The sequence below is a fragment of the Oryza glaberrima genome, chromosome 8 (genome assembly GCF_000147395.1).
Source record: "Oryza glaberrima chromosome 8, OglaRS2, whole genome shotgun sequence".
Lineage (NCBI taxonomy): Eukaryota > Viridiplantae > Streptophyta > Magnoliopsida > Poales > Poaceae > Oryza > Oryza glaberrima.
Genome location: NC_068333.1, coordinates 9,894,223 through 9,916,301, shown reverse-complemented (window position 1 = coordinate 9,916,301; position 22,079 = coordinate 9,894,223). Strand labels below are relative to the sequence as shown.

The following is a 22,079-nucleotide window of genomic DNA, read 5'->3' as shown; positions in this document are numbered from 1 at the left end:
GAAAAAAGATTTTTTTTAAAAAAAAAATACTACCTCCCCTATATAAAATCGGTTGTTATTAAGTACGATTCCGTTTCGTTTTTGTTGCAAATGCGCGCGCACGGTGACGTGGATCGATCACTCGACTTAATTAGCGCCCACGCACCGTACGGACGCAGCCATTGTGTGCTGTCCTATATAACTTCACTGCTGCCGCCACACCCACAACATAATCTCCCCCTCTCTTTTCCAGCGGAGCAAAAAGCCTAGTAAAATCTTGCTTAATCAGTGAGCAAATCCTAGCTCCTTACTTGCTTGTGTTGCTCGATCTCCATCATATTGATCGGAGCAAGAAGAAGGGGAAGTCGATCGATCATGGAGGGCAATAAGTCCAGCAGCAACGATAGCCTTCGTCGCCATCATGCCGAGGACATCGAGGAGGGGGAGATCTGCAATCCGGGTGATGGTGATGGGTGCTACGTTTTAGGCTCCGACACTGAGGAGGACAACGAGGAGGAGAAGGTGGGCATGCAGCCAGTGACCTACAAGTGGTGCCGTCTCAAGGACATCCTCGTGCTGCCTTCGCCCATGCCATCTTCTTCTGGTTCTGAGGGGACGATCAACGACCATGGTGCCGACAACACTGCCGCCGTGTTGCGACTGGAGGCATCCCCGTGCCACTTGTGCAGCAGGGAGTTCGGCAACATGAAGGCGGTTCACGGGCACAAGAGAGTCCACCAGTAGAGAACTGTTAACGACCAAATTTGGTAATCCAAGGATCGTAAATGAAGAAGAAACCGAGATGGAATTTGAGATGGAAATCGTCCCAGAAACAGAGTGAGTATCGGCTGAAGTCCGAATCGGCTACGACTAAGATCGGCAGGGTTTGAGTCGGACTGGGTTAGCCGATTGAGCCGAATCCGACAAAATATGACGCAATATATGTTGTCGGTTTAGGTTGACGTGCTTCAAGATGATTGCCACACATGGATAGAGTCCTGAGAAGGCAATTGTATCTATTAATTAGGATATTTTATGTAATTTCCTTAGAGATATGTTTGGGCAAAAGTCTACCGCAAAGACTTATGGTATTTTAGAGTTTGTTACATATAAGAGTCATGTCCGATATGGACATATTTTGTAATTCTCGGGTATAAATAGACCCCGAGCCCCATGTAATCAAACTAACACACGTTCAATACAATCTCGGCGCATCGCCACCCTTTTTACTTTCGTTTTATTCGACGAGTTCTTGCTTTCGGGTTGAGCTGCATCGGTTTCGATCTTCAACAAGAGATAAAACTTGCTATGGCGGCTTACGTTCTCGGGATTAGTGCTTCCATCTTTATGATACTCTAATCTTGTTTATGTAATACGTCGAGTTATCATATATCTTACATAATCTTCGACGATATCGTTATCTAACCTACAATCGGCTAACATCTGTCAGAAGAGGGCAGCTGATTAGGTTAAATACCGATGTTGACTAAGATTATATATGATATCCACCACTCTATGAAATTTTCAACGGCTTGATTATCTAGATATTGTCTTTCTTTTCACACTTATAGCTGCATCAGTTGAGTTTGATCTTATGAGTCGTGATTAGAATCTCAATCTCTAGCATGTCTTTGGTTATTGCCGATTAGAGTAGTATCGCGGTTTCAGCCGATCTTACCTGATTTAACTACATTTATCTTATTTGCCTTATTGACATGTTAAATCTACCCTTCATGTTAAGATCTTGTTACATCTAAGTATATTAGGCTTTTTGTTTGGTATATCTTACTTGCTTTAATATCTTAATATAGAGTGGTATCGGAGTATTAGCCGATACACGCTAGATCTATCTAATCGGCTTTACTGTAAACACATATAGTCTTGTTATTAATATATATTTCGATCTAAGTGATTTATACTGTCTCGGCACGGCGATAGATCTATCCCAATCACTTGATTTAAGTATGTATCGATATAAGGACTATATATCGTTAATATCTACAGTCGATCGAGTAGATCTAGTTCTTATTAATGACTGCCGATCGATGCATTTATGACATCGGCTCAAAGATAAATGATATGTCATCGGCACTTAGCCGATCGGCTATCGTTTATGGATTTAACCGTGGTTTCTTTGTCTTTGTTTCTTGTTGATTGCAGGATCAAATCAACTAGCACGCTAGCATATCCAAAGGCAAGTTTTTGACCTGCACTGGAGTTAAGCAGATCTCCCGGGCCTCGTGTTTTCACATCAACACGCTTTTAGCACGCCTGGTGGGACTGATCAAAAGTCAGAATCACAACAACGTTTTCTCATGGCTGAGAAACCGCCGGCATCACCGTCTTCAGCTAGTAAAGATGGTTCTTCTAAATCTAAGACCCAGAAGCCTGGTCTATCTGAAGTTAATGAGAGCAACATCATGCCCCTCACTCCGGACAAGTTGACACCCGAGCAACAGAAGGATCTTGAGGCAATGATGCAGCAAGCATGAAACCAATTCTTGAATTCATTCATGGAGACCCAAGGTTCAGAAGTATAAAGTAAAAGTAATTGCTGATGTTCCCGGAACAGGTTCTTCCAAGGATGGAGAGGTACAACAAGTTGCAGATGGTGCAGCTCAATCAAGTGATAAAGGTGCTGCAGATGGTTTTCAAGGGGTTCAAGGTGATGGCTCTCAAGGGGTTCAAGGTGTTGGTTCTCAAGGAATTCAAGGTGATGGTTCTCAGGGATTTCAAGGTGAAAATCTTAACCAAGATGGCAACACGGCACAACTACAGTTTAACAACTTCCAGGATCGGATTGATTATGTTGTGCAACATGCTTTGATTAATCAATCTGGGGTATTAGTCAACACATTATCAAACATGGTGAAGTCGATGGTTGATGGCTCGATAGCTGAATATCAGGCTACAGGACTGGTTTATTTGCCAGGAGGGGTTTTTCCAAATTATCGGCCCTTGATCACTAACAATCAGCCGACTGTTCAGCCAGTTCCTCCCAATGTACCATCGGCTCAACCGACAGCACCAGTATCGGCTCCTGCACCTGCTGCACCATCATCGGCACCAGGTCAATTAATTAATCCTCGGTTGTTGGTGAGAGAGCAGCCACAGCATAGTGGGCAGAATATGAATCGGCTAACCTAAGATCAAGTTACGGCTATGTTCTTACCACCTCAACCTACTGTTGACACAATCCAGCAACAGCCGATTCAACAGACACCACCAAGGCAGCAGGTTGTGCATCCGATTCAACAGACACCACCAAGGCAGCAGGTTGTGCAGCCGATTCAGCAAACGCCACTGAGGCAACAGGTTGTTCAGCCGATTCAGCAGCAAGGTTTGATGAATGCATCGGCTGGGTTTGGAACACCTAACAATCAACTGACACGCTAGCATACCCAAAGGCAAGTTTTGGACCTGCACTGGAGTTAAGCAGATCTCCCAGGCCTCGTGTTTTCACATCAACACGCTAAGGCAGCACGCTGCGAATCAAGTTGTCCCAGAGCATTTGGTTCATAATGTGCAACCAGACCAAACGGTGGTACCTCAAGTTGTTCCCGAACATTTGGTGCGCAATATACAATCAAACTTTCAAAATTACCAGGGGCCAATTTGAATTATCAGTATCAGCCTCCATCGCCGCAAACTCAATGTCAGCAAGGAGGACCGGCTCAGCCGCAGTTTGTTCCTCAGTACAATCAATTCGAGCCTGTTCCACAGCAAGCACAAGGAGCGCCTCAGTAACGACCATGGGCCGATATGATTGCAGATGTAATGAGGGAACAGTTTGGGCTTAAGCCGAAAGATGCTGGAAATTTGTATCGGCATCCTTACCCCGAGTGGTTTGAGAGAGTTCCTCTGCCTAACCAATTCAAAGTTCCAGACTTTTCAAAATTCTCAGGGCAGGATAGTGTTTCAACCTATGAACACGTTAGCCGGTTTTTAGCTCAGTGTGGTGAAGCATCGGCTGTGGATGCCTTGAGGGTTAGGTTGTTTCCATTGTCTTTGTGTGGATCGACTTTCACTTGGTTTTCTTCTTTGCCATGTGGGTCAATCAACAGTTGGGCCGATTTGGAGAAGCATTTTCGTAGTTATTTCTATAGTGGGATTCACGAGATGAAACTATCAGATTTAACAGCGATTAAGCAAAGGCATGATGAGCCTATGCAGGAATACATTCAGAGGTTAAGAGAGATGAGGAATAAATGCTACAGCTTGGCCATGACTGATGCTCAGTTAGCCGATTTGGCTTTTCAGGGTATGATAGCTCCGATCAGGGAGAAGTTCTCATCCAGACTTTGATAGTTTGTCTCACCTTGCGCAAAAGGTAAACCTTGTATGAACAGAGGTTTGCAGAGGCCAGAAAGAACTTTAAAAAGGTTAATCATGTCTGTCCTTACATATATAGATCGGATGATGATGATGATGATGACTCCGAAATAGCAACAGCCGAATGGGTTAGAAGCAAGAAGATTATACCATGCCAATGGGTAAAGAATTCTGGAGAAGAGGAGAGGTATGACTTTGATATCACCAAGGCTGATAAGATTTTTGATTTGCTACTTCGGGAGAAACAGATTCAACTTCCTGCTGGTCATACAATCCCATCGGCTGAAGAATTGGGCAAGAAAAGGTATTGCAAGTGGCATAATTCTAGATCTCATTCTACTAATGATTGCAAAGTCTTCAGACAGCAGATCCAGGCGGCTATTGAGGGAGGCAAAATCAAATTTGATGATTCCAAGAAGCCGATGAAGGTCGATGGCAATCCTTTTCCTGTTAATATGGTACACACGGTTGGCCGAACAGCTGATGGAGGAAGAGCAAGAGGTTTTCAGGTGAATTCGACTAAAATTATCAATAAGTATCAGAAGAAGTATGACAAACAGCAAGAGAGGCATTATGAAGAAGATGATGGCGGTTTTGATCCTCATTGGGGCTGTGAGTTCTTTAGATTTTGCTGGAATGAAGGTATGAGGCTGCCATCTATTGAAGACTGTCCTGAGTGCAGCAATGTTGCAGAAATTTCAAGCTGATCATATAATAGAAGCAATCGGCTAGGGCAAGCAAGAGTTCCTGTTCATCAGAGGTTGGGCCCAGTGAACCAAGACTGTGACCAAAAGGACAATGAAGACAGGAAGACTCAATGGTGTCTTTCTGATATTTTTACAAAGAATCAGAAGTGAAGGGTTCAAAGGTTGAGGAACAGGGAGCGCTTTCAGGAGGTTGAGCAAGAAATCAATCATCGGCTAAAGAAGACGAAGCCGAGGCAGGAGTGGCGTGTTAAGAATCAAGTTCCTGTAGCCGATGAAGCCGCAGCCGATGAAGCAAAGAGATTAACTAAAGGAAAAAGTTCGGTTAACATGGTTTTCACGTTACCTGCTGAGTTTGGGGTCAAGCAAGCCGATGTTGATAAAGTTGAAGAAGAATCGGTTAAATTGATGCTATCACCAGAACAAGCAGTCTTTGAGAAGCCTGAAGCGACAGAGAATCGGCATCTTAAACCATTGTATATAAATGGCTATGTCAATGGGAAGCCGATGTCCAAGATGATGGTCGATGGTGGGGTTGCAGTGAATTTGATGCCTTATGCTACGTTTAGGAAGCTAGGAAGGAATGCTGAGGATCTCATCAAGACAAACATGGTGCTCAAAGATTTTGGTGGTAATCCATCAGAAACCAAAGGAGTTTTGATTGTATGAACTGACAGTCGGCAGCAAAACTATCCCTACAACATTCTTTGTCATCGATGGGAAGGGTTCCTACAGCTTGTTGCTTGGAAGGGATTGGATTCATGCCAATTGTTGTATTCCTTCAACCATGCATCAATGCTTGATTCAGTGGCAAGGCGACAAGATTGAAATCGTGCCAACCGACAGGTCAGTCAACGTTGCCAGTGCCGATTTAGCTCTTTGGGAGATGGATGGTCTCGATTGCTTATCTGGAAAAGTTTGGGATGGAGATTTTCTAAAAGTGTCCGACTCTGATATACAACCAATTGAAGATGGAGAGCCCAAGCTATTATTTTGTGGGCGTCGTGGAGGGTTCAAACGTCTACACCAAGGACACAGTAGATGATCTCGATGACAAGCAAGGACAGGGTTTCATGTCGGCCGATGATTTGGAAGAAATTGACATAGGTCCAGGTGATCGACCAAGGCCGACATTTATTAGTAAGAATTTATCTTCAGAATTTAGAACCAAGTTGATAGAGTTGTTAAAGGAGTTCAGAGATTGCTTCGCTTGGGAGTATTATGAGATGCCAGGACTCAGCCGATCGATTGTTGAACATCGGCTACCTATCAAACCAGGGGTTAGACCACATCAACAACCTCCGAGAAGATGCAAAGCCGATATGCTCGAACCTGTCAAGGCTAAGATTAAACGTCTATATGATGTTGGTTTTATTCGTCCTTGCCGATATGGTGAGTGGGTTTCTAGTATAGTTCCTGTTATCAAGAAAAACGGCAAGGTGAGGGTGTGCATTGACTTCAGGGATTTAAACAAAGCTACCCCAAAGGATGAGTATCCAATGCCAGTAGCCGATCAGCTGGTTGATGCTGCTTCAGGGCATAAGATATTGAGTTTTATGGATGGAAATGCGGGATACAATTAGATTTTTCATGGCTGAAGAGGATATCCATAAGACGGCTTTTAGGTGTCCTGGTGCAATCGGCTTGTTCGAGTGGGTTGTAATGACTTTTGGCTTGAAAAGTGCTGGAGCTACATATCAAAGAGCCATGAATTATATATATCATAATCTGATCGGCTGGTTGGTTGAAGTTTATATTGATGATGTGGTTGTTAAGTCTAAAGAGATAGAGGACCACATAGCCGATTTGAGGAAGGTTTTTGAGAGAACTAGGAAATATGGCTTGAAGATGAACCTAACGAAATGTGCTTTTGGTGTATCGGCTAGCCAGTTTTTGGGATTTCTTGTTCATAAGAGGGGGATTGAGATAACTCAAAGGAGTGTTAATGCAATTAAGAAAATTCAGCCTCCAGAGAACAAGACAGAGTTATAGGAGATGATCGGCAAGATAAATTTTGTTAGAAGGTTTATTTCTAATTTGTTTGGAAGGTTAGAGCCTTTTACACCATTGTTATGATTGAAGGCCGATCAAAAGTTTACTTGGGGGGTAGAGCAACATAAGGCTTTGGATAGTATTAAGGAATATCTTAGCTCTCCCCCAGTGTTGATTCCTCCACAGAAAGGGATACCTTTTAGATTATATCTGTCAGCCGGTGAGAAGTCAATCGGCTCGGTCCTAATTTAGTAGTTGAAAGCAAAAGAGAGGGTTGTATTCTATCTAAATCGTCGGTTCTTGGATGCAGAAACAAGATATTCCCCTGTGGAGAAGTTGTGCTTGTGCTTATATTTTTCATGTACAAGGTTGAGGCATTATCTATTGTCCAACGAATGCACTGTCATATGCAAAGCCGATGTCGTCAAGTACATGTTATTGGCTCCAATTTTGAAAGGAAGGGTTGGAAAGTGGATATTTTCCTTAACGGAGTTTGATCTTCGGTATGAGTCACCGAAGGCAGTCAAAGGGCAAGCTATAGCCGATTTTATTGTTGACCATCATGATGATTCAATCGGCTCGATTGAGGTTGTCCCATGGACTTTGTTCTTTGATGGGTCAGTATGCTCTTATGGTTGTGGTATCGGCTTGGTTATAATTTCCCCTCGGGGGGCAAGTTTTGAGTTTGCCTATACTATTAAACCTTATGCAACTAAAAATCAGACTGAGTATGAAGCAGTTCTCAAAGGGTTGCAGTTATTCAAGGAAGTTGAAGCCGATGCTATTGAAATTATGGGAGATTCTTTGCTAGTGATCAGTCAATTGGCAGGGGAATATGAGTGCAAAAATGATACATTAATGGTTTATAATGAGAAGTGCCGAGAGCTAATGAAGGAATTTCGGCTGGTTACTTTGAGACATGTATCTCGAGAGCAAAATATTGAAGCTAATGATTTGGCCCAAGGGGCGTCGAGATATAAGCCGATGATCAAAGATGTCAAGGTTGAGGTTGCTGCATTAACAGCCGATGATTGGAGATATGATGTATATCAATATTTACATAATACATCTCAATCGGCTTCTCGAAAATTGCGTTACAAAGCATTGAAGTATACTTTGTTGGATGATGAGCTCTATTATCGGACGATTGATGGGGTGTTGCTTAAGTGTTTTAGTGCCGATCAAGCTAAGGTTGCAATCGGGGAGGTTCACGAAGGAATTTGTGGTACTCATCAATCGGCTCATAAGATGAAGTGGTTGCTTCGACGTGCGGGGTATTTTTGGCCGACAATGCTGGAAGATTATTTCAAACATTACAAGGGGTGCCAAGATTGTTAGAAATTTGGAGCAATTCAGAGAGCACCGACATCGGCTATGAATCCTATCATTAAACCATGGCCGTTTAGAGGTTGGGGAATTGATATGATCAGTATGATTAATCCACCATCGAGTAAAGGGCATAAGTTTATATTGGTAGCGACCGATTATTTTACCAAGTGGGTGGAAGCAATTCCTTTGAAGAAAGTTGATTCGGGGGATGCTATACAATTTGTTCAAGAGCATATAATCTATCGATTTGGGATTCCTCAAACCATTACAACCGATCAAGGTTCAATCTTCGTGTCCGATGAGTTTGTTCAGTTTGCCGATAGCATGGGTATCAAATTGTTGAATTCTTCACCATATTATGCACAAGCTAATGGGTAGGCCGAGGCATCTAACAAGAGTTTGATCAAATTGATTAAGAGAAAGATTTCTGATTATCCTCGACAGTGGTATACTCGATTGGCCGAAGCATTGTGGTCTTATCGGATGGCTTGTCATGGATCGATCCAAGTCCCTCCTTATAAGCTTGTTTATGAACATGAAGCTGTTTTACCATGGGAGGTTAGAATTGGCTCAAGGAGAACGGAGTTACAAAATGATTTGACAGCCGATGAATATTATCATCTCATGGCCGATGAAAGGGAAGATTTGGTTCAATCTAGATTAAGAGCCCTTGCGAAGGTTACCAAGGATAAAGAACGAGTTGCTCGGCATTACAACAAGAAGGTGGTGCCCAAGACTTTTTCGGAAGGTGAACTTGTATGGAAGTTGATTTTGCCGATTGGGACTCAGGATAACAAATTCGGCAAGTGGTCGCCGAATTGGGAAGGACCGTTCCAAATCTATAAGGTTGTGTCTAAGGGAGCTTACATGTTGCAAGGACTCGATGGAGAAGTCTATGGACGAGCGCTAAATGGCAAGTACCTGAAGACATATTACCCAAGTGTTTGGGTTAATGCATGATTGGCTGGTGTTGCCGATACATGATAGCCGATGTGTTTACATCGCTTTGAGATGGCCGATATGGTTATATCGTCCTTAGTTGTCTTTCTATTGTAATCGGTTGTGGTTTGCCGATGTACAATGGCCGATATTGTTATATTGCCCTTAGTTCATATTATAATTTTATCAATGCTTTCGACATCGTAAAATTAGGGGGGCACATATATGTAGAAGTTGCAAAAATTTTTGAGCAAAATATGGAGTTATATTGAATCGGCATAAAAGTTATTAAGATGAGTTACATAAAGAGTCAGAGTTTCTTCGCCGATTACAAAAAATTCCTAAGATCTATTACACAGATAGCGCTGGATAGCCGACAAAGCTCATTGCCTGATTTGATCTATTTCTTCGATGGCCTGGATGTCTTGGGCGTCGGTTCCGGGGATGACCTTGAGAGACTTAGTCATGTCAGCCACGTTCTTGATAGCCGATCTCAATCTGGACTTCTGTTCTTCAACGACATTTGGAAGATCGGCTATCTTTTGTTTTTCAAGATCCAGCTCGGCGTTGCATTCCTCGAGTTGAGCTATTAAATCAATCTTGCGAGCTTCAAGCCGATCTATATTCGACTGAATAGGCCCAACAGAGAGTTGATCTAACTTAGCCTTCTCTTCATGCACAAGCTGCCGATTAGCTTGGATAGTGGCTTCAATGTCCTTTTGTTCTCGCCGATCGGCTATCCGTTGCTTGGCCTTCTCCAACTTGAATTGGTGTTGCTCAAGGTACACGGCTGGAGTAATGGTGTTTGCCAGATCGTCCGGAATTGAGGCTTGGATTTCAACAAATCGTGCCCGGATCAAACCACAATCAGCCACCAGATTATCCAATGAAGATTCTAGCCGAATGGATATGTCTTCAAGTGTTTTCTTGACAGTGTCATCCAAGGGGGCTAGAGCCTTGCTCGTGGTTTCTTCTTCTGTCTCATCAAAGTAATCTTTAATATCTAAAGAGAACAGATCGGCTAAGGCCTACAATAGAGAAATTTGAAGACAGTTAGATGTCAAACAGATATAGCCGATCCAAGACTTGGTGTTTAAAAGAGACTTACTGGGATAGCAGGAGCAGCTGGTTGTACTTCTTCCTCAACATGGTGACTCCCTGCAGCCGATGGAGTTTGATCGTTTGGTGGTTGCTGAACAGGAGAGGGAGGAGGAAGAGGCTACAAAAAGATAAGTGTAAGATAATATCGGCTATGATCGGCTAATGAGAAATTAAGGACATCTTACTGGTGGAGCTGGTCTAAGTCACAGGAAACGCAGAATGTGGGTGCGTTCTACGTTCCGGGAATTTCGTCCCGGAACGAGGAACGGGAACGAAGCGGAACTTCGTTCCAAAAACGGAAGGATCGTCGACCCAACACTTGGTACGTCAATGGAGGAACGAGAAGGGTGGTACGATGGAGGAACGAGGTATGTTGAGCAAAAGCTAGTGGAGGGTGGAGACTCACCCGGATCTACACTGGTGGAGACAGGGCGAGCGGCGCAGTTGTTCCTTTGTTGCTCGCCGCCGCCGTCGAACATGGGAGGTTGGACCGTTGGAGAAACAGAAGGGCGCTGGCGAGCGGCGTGCCGCGCGCCGCTGCCGCAGCCGCGTTTCTCCCTCCATCGCGCAGCTAGGTTGGAGTGGACCGTTGGAGAAATAGAGGGGCGCCGGCCAGCCAGCGAGCGGCGGCGCGGCGCGCCACAACCGCTTTTCTCCACAGATGGCGCCACGGCTGATGAAGCCATCGCGCAGCCGTCGTCGTTGCATCGAGCTTGTGGTATTGGAGACTTGGACTACAGGAGACGGCGGCGGCGGCTGGGGGATAGGGACGACTGACGAGGAGTTGAGGACGAACGAAGTGCTAGGGCTCACTTTTACGTTCTCTTGATGGGCTGGTTTGCACGCATGGCCCAAAAATTTTCTAGGCTGGTCTGCTGTCACATGAATGGCAAAAAAAAAATGGTCTGCTGTCACATGAATGGCAAAAAAAAAAAATGGTCTGCTGTCACATGAATGGCAAAAAAAAAAAAGAACCAGAGGGTCGACCACGCGACGTCGTCTTCGCCTATGAGGCGCCATGACTAGTGTGCTAACAACTACACCTTGTGTGAAATGTGTATGTTACTTAAATAACTTAAACAGAATCGTGTAAATTATTTTTTAACAATTTTTGGTTAAACCTTTAGTTTTTTTATTTTTTATGATATTATAACAAGTTTTACTTAATATTGTCGTAAAATAATACTTTTTAAGTAAACAAAGAACTGTGTTAATAAAGAAAATGATAAAAAATAGTATTTACGGCAAATTTTTCTCAAGGTATGACAGCAAAACGCCCGTTGTTACTTCTTCAATATCAAGATATATACTAGCCCAATCTTCCGGAGATGCTCATAAAAATAAGGTGTGAGTGTTGTGGTCAACTACATTTGTATTGTGCTTTAGAATAAAAAAAAAGGTCATGTGTATATATCCGTGAATATACCCATTTACTTGGAGGATAAGGTTGGATAGGAATCATGGGATAGCCTTATCCAACATCTTTATAAAATATTTTTATGTGGGCGGCCATATTCCACCTTTACCATGAACCAAACACCATACAAAATGTGGCGACCATATCCCATCACCCAAATCTCACGAACTCATGCATATATCAGCGAATGTGTTTCGTAACATGCTCGAGCTGGCAACAATCAACGGCAAATCTCTAGCCTCACTGTGTACTCCATCCGTCCTATAAAAAACCAACATAGTATTGGATGTTGACACATCTAATATTGGACAATGGTAAGATGTGTCAACATCCAATTCTAAGTTGCCCTTTTATTGGACGGAGGGAGTACATGATAGGCTATGTTCGATGTGAACATTAACTGATCATGCTCCACTATACCTGAGTAACACATCTATACATCAGCGGTAGTGGCATCTATAACACACTCTAAGAGATGAAAACCATCAATAAATTCCTAACGTCAACGTTCGAACGCACCACTATGCACACTAGGACTCAGAGAATGCAAACTATATATAGTGACATCAACGACTTTCGGTAAAACCTATAGCGAAACCAAACCGTCGGATCACCGGATCGTACGGCCCAGATTGCCACCCGCATCCCCAGATTAGCACACTATGACACTGATAGACACCAACGAATCGATTTTCTGGATCCGTCATTGTGCACCACTACGCACAGTATGACTCAAAAAATGCAAACTATAAAATGATGCAAATATGGTTCAATAATCCAATATCTGTACGTGCTAATGTTCTATGTTGTTGAGAACGTGACAGGATCACAAGATGGTGTCTCTTCGTATTTTCAGTTTCCTGGACTTGGTCATTAGAGCAGGTACAATAAGACTAATCAGCAGGCTCCAAAATATTCCAACTCAGACTATTCTTACGTGGAGGAGAGATAACTGGAGAGAGGGAACAGAGCGGGCGCTAGATGTAGCGCCAGGCGATACACAGATACACATGCATTTGTGGGTCCCGCAACCACCCCGCCGATCCCGTGTATCGTTTTGTTTCTGTTGTGCCTCTTCCGATCCGCCCGACGCATTTTGCTCCGCTTCACGCCGCCTCCCCTCACCCCTGTCTCGCCGGAATTTTCTCCCGCGACGTGAAACTCCGCCGTGAAAGCTCCAGTGCACCCAAAAAGTTAGTAATCCCAGTTCTCAGCGGCAAAGAAAGCGAGAGGAGGATTGAGAAGCGCTTGGTGCGGGCATGCAGCTGGCACCCAAAGCAATAAGCAACTTCTTGATTTGAATTGGCTTGGTCTAATTCTTTTCTTTTCTTCTCCCTTGGTCTGTTGAATGCTTGTCGTCTATGTCTGTTCTACCGATTCTTCGTCTCATCTGTTGCATCTAGTCTGTTCTAATCTCTTCCTATAGCTCCTTTTATTTTCCCTTTTGTTCTTCTCCTTTTTTTCATGTATAGATTATGCAGTTGGACGGCAGTGGGTTGTGATATACTATGTGAATTATCAAGTGTGTTGTCGTTATTTTTTCAGGTAGAGTAGTAGATAACCCATGTTTATTGCATAATACAAATGCCCATATAGGCCACAGAGTTGAGGGCGTTTCTGATCATGCACATGTAAAGTTTATTGTTTGAATAATGAGATCATGTTGATATAATAACCAACCTATTGTACTAGTTAGTTTTGATATTGGCTATAAAATGACATAGATATTATTGGACCTTGCTCTTAATATGAGTGTGGACTGTGGACTGAAACCAAGAAATAATTGAAATACGAGGCGTCACCTTAAGCACTATATTAATATGAGAGCTTGTTGGTCACAGGAAGAGTCGCCTCAAAGGAGATCAAGCATTACTGCATTCCTGTTTGCTGCTGCTGATCCAGTCCAGGGTTCAAGCCGTCAAGCGCTCAGCCGCGCTCACGACGTCAGGCCGGCCGCCGGCAAACTCAACCCAGGTACCGTGTATTCTTAAGTCTAATTTCAGTTTAGAAAAATATAAGGTCTACAATCTTCATACAAACCATCTGTAGATACAATGGCATTTGGATCCGGTTCCAAGAAACGCAGGCGATCTGAGATCGCAGCACATGAAGATGTAGGAGGAGCTGATGCAGACGTTGTTGTCCACGAAGATGACAGTAACACGAACGATGAACTTGGGGCTGATGGCTCAGAGGAAGAAGATGCAGGATCATCTAAAAAGAGTGGTACTGTAAACCCTCTTTACGATGAAGTAACTGTCGTTAAGGCACCAAAAGGAAAGAACGACAGTGGAACAAAACAGTGGCAGTGTAAGCATTGCCAGAAGAAATTGAAGGGTAACTTAACAAGAATTCGTATTCATTTGCTTGGGCCTCCACCTGGCAAAAAAGCAGAGGTAGCACGCTGTGTTGCGCTACTAAAAGATCCTATCAAGTGCAAAGCTCTGCGGGATAAGGTACAAAAGTATTCCTTTAACCCTTTACTCTTCAACTTTCTTAGCAAGTAGAAATGTGTCTTATTTTGGCATCCTTGTCATTTGAGTAGGTTAAAAAAGCTGAACAAAATGGAGATGGTTCGAAATCAGTAGGTACTAGGCAGGGCAATCCGTTGGCTGATTGTTTTGGAGAAGGGAAAAGACATGATGCAGATATGAAAATAGTTAAATTTTTATGTGCTAACGGCATTTCGTTTAATATATTGAGAAGCCCACAATTTGCTGAAATGGTCACAGCCATTAACAAAGCTCCCAGTGGATACAAAGGTCCATCCTCTGAGAAGGCAAGGACAACTCTGCTAGATGCATGCAAAAGAAGCGTAGAACATGATTTGGCAATAGTCAAAAGTACATGGTAATTTTCAGTTGCTAACCTTTTTCATCCTTGTACAGGTGCAAATTTATTAACCTTTTAACTGAATATTGAGTTATTGACTATCACTTCTCTTATTTTTGCATCAAGCAGGTGCACACAAGGTGTTTCTGTTGTGTCTGATGGATGGACTGATATAAAGAACAAACCACTTATCAATGTGATTGCATCTAATAGCCGAGGTTCATGCTTTCTATATGCAGAAGATTTCTCTGGAGTTGAAAAAACAGGGGAAGCTATTGCAGAGTTCTTATTGAAGGCTATTGATGAAATTGGACCAAGAAATGTCCTTCAAGTAGTAACAGACAATGCATCTAACTGCAAAGCAGCAGGCAAAGAAATTGAGAAAGTAAGTTTTTCCAAAATTCCAACTTCAAAGTTCAAAGTTCAAACTTGACAGTTGAGAGTATAGAGTTATAGACTATATAGTATAGACTATACAGTACAATTTTTTTTTCTATGCAGATATGAAACATTTCATTTTATCTCTAATTCTAGTTTTCCCCCATCATTGTACAGGTGCATCCGTGCATGAGCACATTTTCTGGGGGCCATGTGTCACTCACACCTTGAACCTTATATTCAAGGATTTCTCAAAAAAATTTGACAGGATGAGTGATACATACAGCAAAGGGAAAGCTATTGTCAAGTTTTTTCAGAATCATCAGCATTGCCTTGCAATGTTTAGAAGTAATTCAAAGTTGGACCTACAGAAGATTAAAAAAACTCGTTTTGCTTCTCACTACCTTTTGCTTTTGAGGCTCACTAAATGTCAAGAAGCACTTGCCACCACCATAGTCACCAATCAATGGAAAGATTGGATGAAAGGTTGCACCAATGATCTGCGGCAGCAAGCAAGAGCCATTGTTCAAGAAATCAATTGTGAGGACTTTTGGAATAATGTTGAGAATATTCTTGCTATCATAGGTCCTATATATGAAGTATTAAGGTTCAGTGATGGAGAGGGTCCAAAAATGGGTGAGATCTATGAGAGAATGGATTGTATGGTTGGAGAGATAAAGGATATCATGATGAAAGATGACAATCCATACAAAAGTTCCTTTCCAGAGATAGAGAACATAGTCATTGAACGTTGGGAAAAGATGAGTATCCCACTTCACTGTTTGGCTTATGCTGTTTGCCCAAGGTTTTATGATCAAAATTATCTTCAAAAACCTGCTCCCGGTGGCACAGTAAGGAGAGCACCGAATCAAGATGTTGAAGTCATGACAGGTGTGCTAAAAGCATTTGAGAGAATAGCAGATAATAAAGAAGAGGAAAAAGTCCTTCGCGAGCAACTCAATGACTTTATTATGAAGAAGGGATTTTTTGCACTAGAATCTGTGCAGGCCGATGCAGCATCGATGGAACCAATTGAGTGGTGGTGCAGCTATGGATCTGAGACACCGGAATTGGCAGAGGTTGCCAAAAGGGTTCTCTCGCAACCTATCAGCAGTTCATCCGCTGAGAGGATTTGGGGGACTTATCAGTTCATCCATAATGCAAAGAGAAACAAACTAAACGCTGCAAACGCGGATAAGCTTGTGTTTATCCACTCAAACTTGTGTCTTCAATCAAGATTTACTGAAAGCTATAAATCAGGGCCTAACGCCATGTGGGATGCACATCCCAAAGACTCCACCATCTAAGTAGTAATAAGCATATGTTAACTGATTATTTATTTATTTATTTATTTTTCATACCTTGGCAATAATGTGCATATATATTGTTATGTGTTTACAGGAACATGGAAAGATCATATGAGTGCTACACTGCTACTACAGAAAAGACCTTCATGGTGCTGTTGTGATTCATGAATTCATGATGCTTGCTGCCAGCAGCCACCCATATCTATAATCTATATATGAAGCTCAATTTGTAATAATTTATTCTAAGAGCTTTTGTTACACTTTGCTATAAACTTGAGTTAAGTTTCTTGTTAAAAAAATCATTGAAACAATATTCTTGACTAAGGTTCCACGTTCCATGCTATCATTCCAACAAATATAGGAACATGTTCCTCTAGTAGGGTATACCGTTCCAGATAATCGTTCCGAACAACCAAGGAACACGTTCCATCCATAGTTCCATAGAGTTCCGGATTATCGTTCCAAAAAAGCTAGGAACACGTTCCACCTATAGTTCCGTACTTTTGGAAGAGGTATACCCCTTCGTTCCATGTTTTTGGAAAATGGCGTCCCGCGTTCCACATTCTAGTTCCTCGTTCCATCGATCCGGGAACTTTTGTGACTTAGGAGCCGGTTTGAGAGTTGTTGTTTCTGATTTCTTCTTCACAGCAATTCTTTTTTTCTACAAAGACAAGATTAGTGAATAATCGGCTGAGGATAAAATAGTTATAAAAGATGGATCCTAGAGAAGTGAGCTCGAGCAGAGGGAGTCGGAGGAGTTTGTTTAGGTGAAGCCGATGGAGTTCTTTCAGTATCACTTACTTCATCTGCGGCTTGATCAACACCCTCTCCGATCTCTTCTTCATCCAGAGCTTGTTCAATAGATGGATCCAGGGCAGGCAGATCATCGGTTGGCTTAGTCTTCTTTAATTTGGCCTTCTTCTTTGGGGCTGGAGCCGATGTGTCCACAGCCGATGACCTGGTTCTTCTATTTTTACCGGCATCGGCTGGTTCTCTGATGAGCCATTGAAGAAGAGTTGAAGTCTTGGGGCATTATAGCCGATGACAGGAGGAGATGGCCCACCTCCATTTGGAATTAGACCTAGGGCATATTTGATATCTCTACCACTATTGCTTTGATGTGGAGGGGAAGATTCCGTTCTCTGCAAAACAGAAGAGAAGATTAGTCAAGTTATGAATCGGCTGATAATTGTTCAAATGAAATTAATAAGATCAAGGTTTACCTGAGGTATAACATCAGGAAAGAGATCTGTCATATACATTGAGGCCGGTTGGTGGAACAGATGCAACTTCCATTCACCCCACCATCTGTCAAATGATCTGCTCCTGAACCTTGCCAGCTCTATATTCTCAATACTACCCAGAGGAGGCCCTTGGAGATTAAGCAGTCGATCCATCATCAAGGTTGATGAAATTTCCCCTCGGCATTGAATTTTATTGGCAAAGAACAAACCGATTAGTAGTTGTCCCATCCCAAGTTGTCTGACAGCACTCATCGGATGATAGAACTCATAAGAAATTTGAATATTCCTTCCTTGATGAATGCCAACAAGGAGGATGCATGGACTGATTGCAGGCGAGAAAACTTCTCTGGACTTTTGATATCTTTCATGGTTGATGTCCTCAAATCTAAAGTCCGATGGATTTTCCAGGAGAGTCGAGTCTTCATAGGGGAACCAAATCCGAGCGTCTTTCTGAAAGCCATCATAAAAACTGCAGAACCAGTCCTTAAGCAGTTCAGCTGATAGCTTTGCTCCTGCATCGGCTGGTGTGGCATATTCTCCATAAGATGTGCATCTATGATGGGTGCGTTCCTCTCCATCATCTTCTACAATCGGCTCCAGTCTTGGGAATTCGGCTTCTGTCACAGATGGCCGATTGACGAATTTCATGACCATCAGATTCAACCAGGATTGTAATAACCACTATGGTCCACCTGCCCCAACTACTGAGCCGATGGCTATCTTAGCCGATGCATTGTTCAGCATTTGGTACAAATAGCCGAGGAGGATCTTGCCTAAGGGGAATTGTCTCTTTGATTCCAAGGCCTCGGCTACAAACTGCCAGTTGGTTGTAGGGCCGCAGCTTAATCCACAGAAGAGGAATTCCTCCAGCCACATCAGCAGAAAGGCTACATGCTCTCGAGGAATGACAGAACCTTGGCCCACATATGCTGCCACATAACCTGACCAGCCGTTTATGCTCTTGGTCCTAAAATCATACTGATTCTTCATGTTCAGACTCATAGAGTTGGCCGATGAGGTGACATCTAGACCGGTTATCATGGTGATATCTATTAGAGTTGGGGTCATCGGCCCTTGGTTGAACAAGAAAGCATTGATGGTGTTGGACCAAAAATAGGAGGCGACAGCCATTAAAGGTTCATCCTTGTCAGAATTAGCTATGGTAAGGTCAAGCGCTTGGCCGATTCCAATTTCGTCCCAATGAACCCTCTTGCTAGCCGACATACGCTTGAACCATGTAATCCAACTCTTCTCGGGTGAAGTTTTCTCGAGGGATGGCCAAGATTTAAAGGTGTTCTTCTAGTGACCTAGATCTGGGTTGGCCAATCTGAAAGGAATCCTATTGGTTTCGCCGATGATAAACTCGGTAGGATCAGGGTTGCCGACTGGGCCGAGGAAGTAATAATTTTCATGCGATAGGCTTGTAATTGCAACTAGGTTGGAGAGATGCTACAAATCCAAAAGAACCGAGAAGGGGAAAGCGGGATAAGGAGTAGGAAAATCAGTCTGTTGCGAGAAAAGGAGATCTAGCCGATGAGAACTTACCTCAGCGTACTCGGCTGATGGCGCGGCAGACGGGCTGGCGGAGGACGACATCGCCGCAGGTGGAGATCTGGCCGGAGATGAGATCGCCTAGAAATCGCTTCGTGCACCGAGGGGATCGCTGGGGAGAGAGAAGATGGAGCTTGCTTCGGTGGTGAAAACGGAGGAAACGGTGTGAGATTTCTTGGGGACAACGGTTAGTATTTAAAGCACTGACTAACAGTCAGAAAACGGCACGAGAGGATTTCTCTCGGAGTCGACGTATGGCAAATCCGAAACATTATCCAATATTCCGGACTTGGGGGGCATGTGTTAACGACCAAATTTGGTAATCCAAGGATCGGAGATGAAGAAGAAACCGAGATGGAATTCGAGATGGAAATCGTCCCGAAAACAGAGTGAGGATCGGCTGAAGTCCGAATCGGCTACGACTAAGATCGACAGAGTTCGAGTCGGACTGGGTTAGTCGATTGAGCCGAATCCGACAATATGACGCAACATATGTTGTCGGTTTAGGTTGACGTGCTTCAAGATGATTGCCACAGATGGATAGAGTCCTAAGAAGCCAATTGTATCTATTAATTAGGATATTTTATGTAATTTCCTTAGAGATATGTTTGGGCAAAAGTCTGCCGCAAAGACTTATGGTATTTTAGAGTTTGTTAGAGATAAGAGTCATGTCCGATATGGACATATTTTGTAATTCTCGGGTGTAAATAGACCCTGAGCCCCATGTAATCAAACTAACACACGTTCAATACAATCTCGGCGCATCGCCACCCTTTTACTACGAGTTCTTGCTTTCGGGTTGAGCTGCATCGGTTTCGATCTTCAACAAGAGGTAAAACTTGCTATGACGGCTTGCGTTCTCGGGATTAGTGCTTCCATCTTTATGATACTCTAATCTTGTTTATGTAATTCGTCGAGTTATCATATATCCTACATAATCTTCGACGATATCGTTATCTAACCTACAATCGGCTAACATCTGTCAGAAGAGGGTAGCCGATTAGGTTAAATACCGACGTTGACTTAGATTATATATGATATCCACCACTCTATGAAATTTCCAACGGCTTGATTGTCTAGATATTTTCTTTCTTTTCATACTTATAGCTGCATCAGTTGAGTTTGATCTTATGAGTCGTGATTAGAATCTCAATCTCTAGCCTGTCTTTAGTTGCCGATTAGGGTAGTATCGGGGTTTCAGCCGATCTTACCTGATTTAACTACATTTATCTTATTTGCCTTATTGACATGTTAAATCTGCCCTTTATGTTAAGATCTTGTTACATCTAAGTATATTAGGCTTTTTGTTTGGTATATCTTACTTGCTTTAATATCTTAATATAGAGTGGTATCGGAGTATTAGCCGATACACGCTAGATCTATCTGATCGGCTTTGCTGTAAACACATATAGTCTTGTTATTAATATATATTTCGATCTAAGTGATTTATACTGTCTCGGCACGGCGACCGATCTATCCCAATCACTTGATTTAAGTATATATCGATATAAGAACTATATACCGTTAATATCTACAGCCGATCGAGTAGATCTAGTTCTTATTAATGACTGTCGATCGATGCATTTATGACATCGGCTCAAAGATAAATGATATGTTATCGGTACTTAGCCGATCGGTTATCGTTTATGGATTTAACCGCGGTTTTTTTTGTCTTTGTTTCTTGTTGATTGCAGGATCAAATTAACTGGTACGCTAGCATACCTAAAGGCAAGTTTTTGACCTGCACTGGAGTTAAGCAGATCTCCCAGGCCTCGTATTTTCACATCAACAAAAACGAGAAAGGAGAGCCACCGCTGCCGCTGCTTGCGGCGGCAGCGTGGGTTCATCCCCTGGCTCGGTTACCTAGAGTATCACGATCAGGTGGACCGTACAGGTGCAAGTACGAGGGTTGCGGCATGGAGTATAAGACACACCAGGGGATGGGTGGCTACGTGGCTGGCCACATCAAACAGGGACAAGCTGGCTGCCGCCGGCGGCAGTGGCGGCGCCGGTGCCGGCAAGACGGAGGGCAAGCACCCGTGCAATGTGTGCGGGAAATAGTAACTGACAGGAGTGGCACTTGGCGGCCACAAGAGGGAGCACTACAATAAGTACCTTGACCTTACCCTCTCCTCGCGCCACGCGGACAACTTGCGGCGCCGCCTACACTTGCTCCAGCTTCGGCGGCCATCGCCGCGGCGGTGGCATTGCCACTGGCTGAGACAGAAACGGAGGTGGCTAAACATGGAGATGGAGCAGGGACAGTGTTGGCGCCTCCATCAATCGTTGTGCGGATTTTTGGCGTTGATGCGGAGGAACAAGACGGTGGAAGCGACTAAAGAAGATTAAAATATACCCAGTCAAACAGTATAGTAGTGGTGATTTTAGATACTTGATGCAGCTACTGCTCCTTTGTTATTTAGATAGTGATGGGGATTATGTTTATACTTTAAACAACGTACTGATATCATAGGGATATTATTTACAAAGAGAAAATATATCTTTGGTTGTGTTTAGTCCCCTTCAAACTTTTAAAAATTCCATCACATCAAATATTTGTACATATGTATGAAACATTAAATGTGAACGAAAAAAACTAATTGCACAGTTTGCATGTAAATTGCGAGACAAATCTTTTGAGCCTAATTACGCCATGATTTGACAATGTGGTGCTACGGTAAATATTTACTAATGACAGATTAATTAGGCTTAATAGATTCATCTCGCAGTTTACAGGCGGAATCTGTAATTTATTTTGTTATTTGTCTATATTTAATACTTCAAATGTGTGTTCGTATACTTAAAAAAATTTTAAAAAGGAACTAAACAAGGCCTTCTTTTAGAAGTTCTTAGAGATTATGTTTTTAGAGAGAGATCGTATACACGCGCACTATATTGCCGAGTAAGGAAGGGGATGAATTTATCTAAGATAAAGAAGTGGATTCTAAACTCTCGAGAAGATATCCCAAATAGT

At 42.9% G+C, this 22,079-nt stretch overlaps 1 pseudogene; it reads left to right on the top strand.

Annotated features, from left to right (window-relative positions):
* Positions 1-354: 354 nt before the first annotated feature.
* Positions 355-21,444, top strand: LOC127783030 (zinc finger protein ZAT3-like; annotated as a pseudogene).
* The last annotated feature ends 635 nt before the right edge of the window (positions 21,445-22,079 follow it).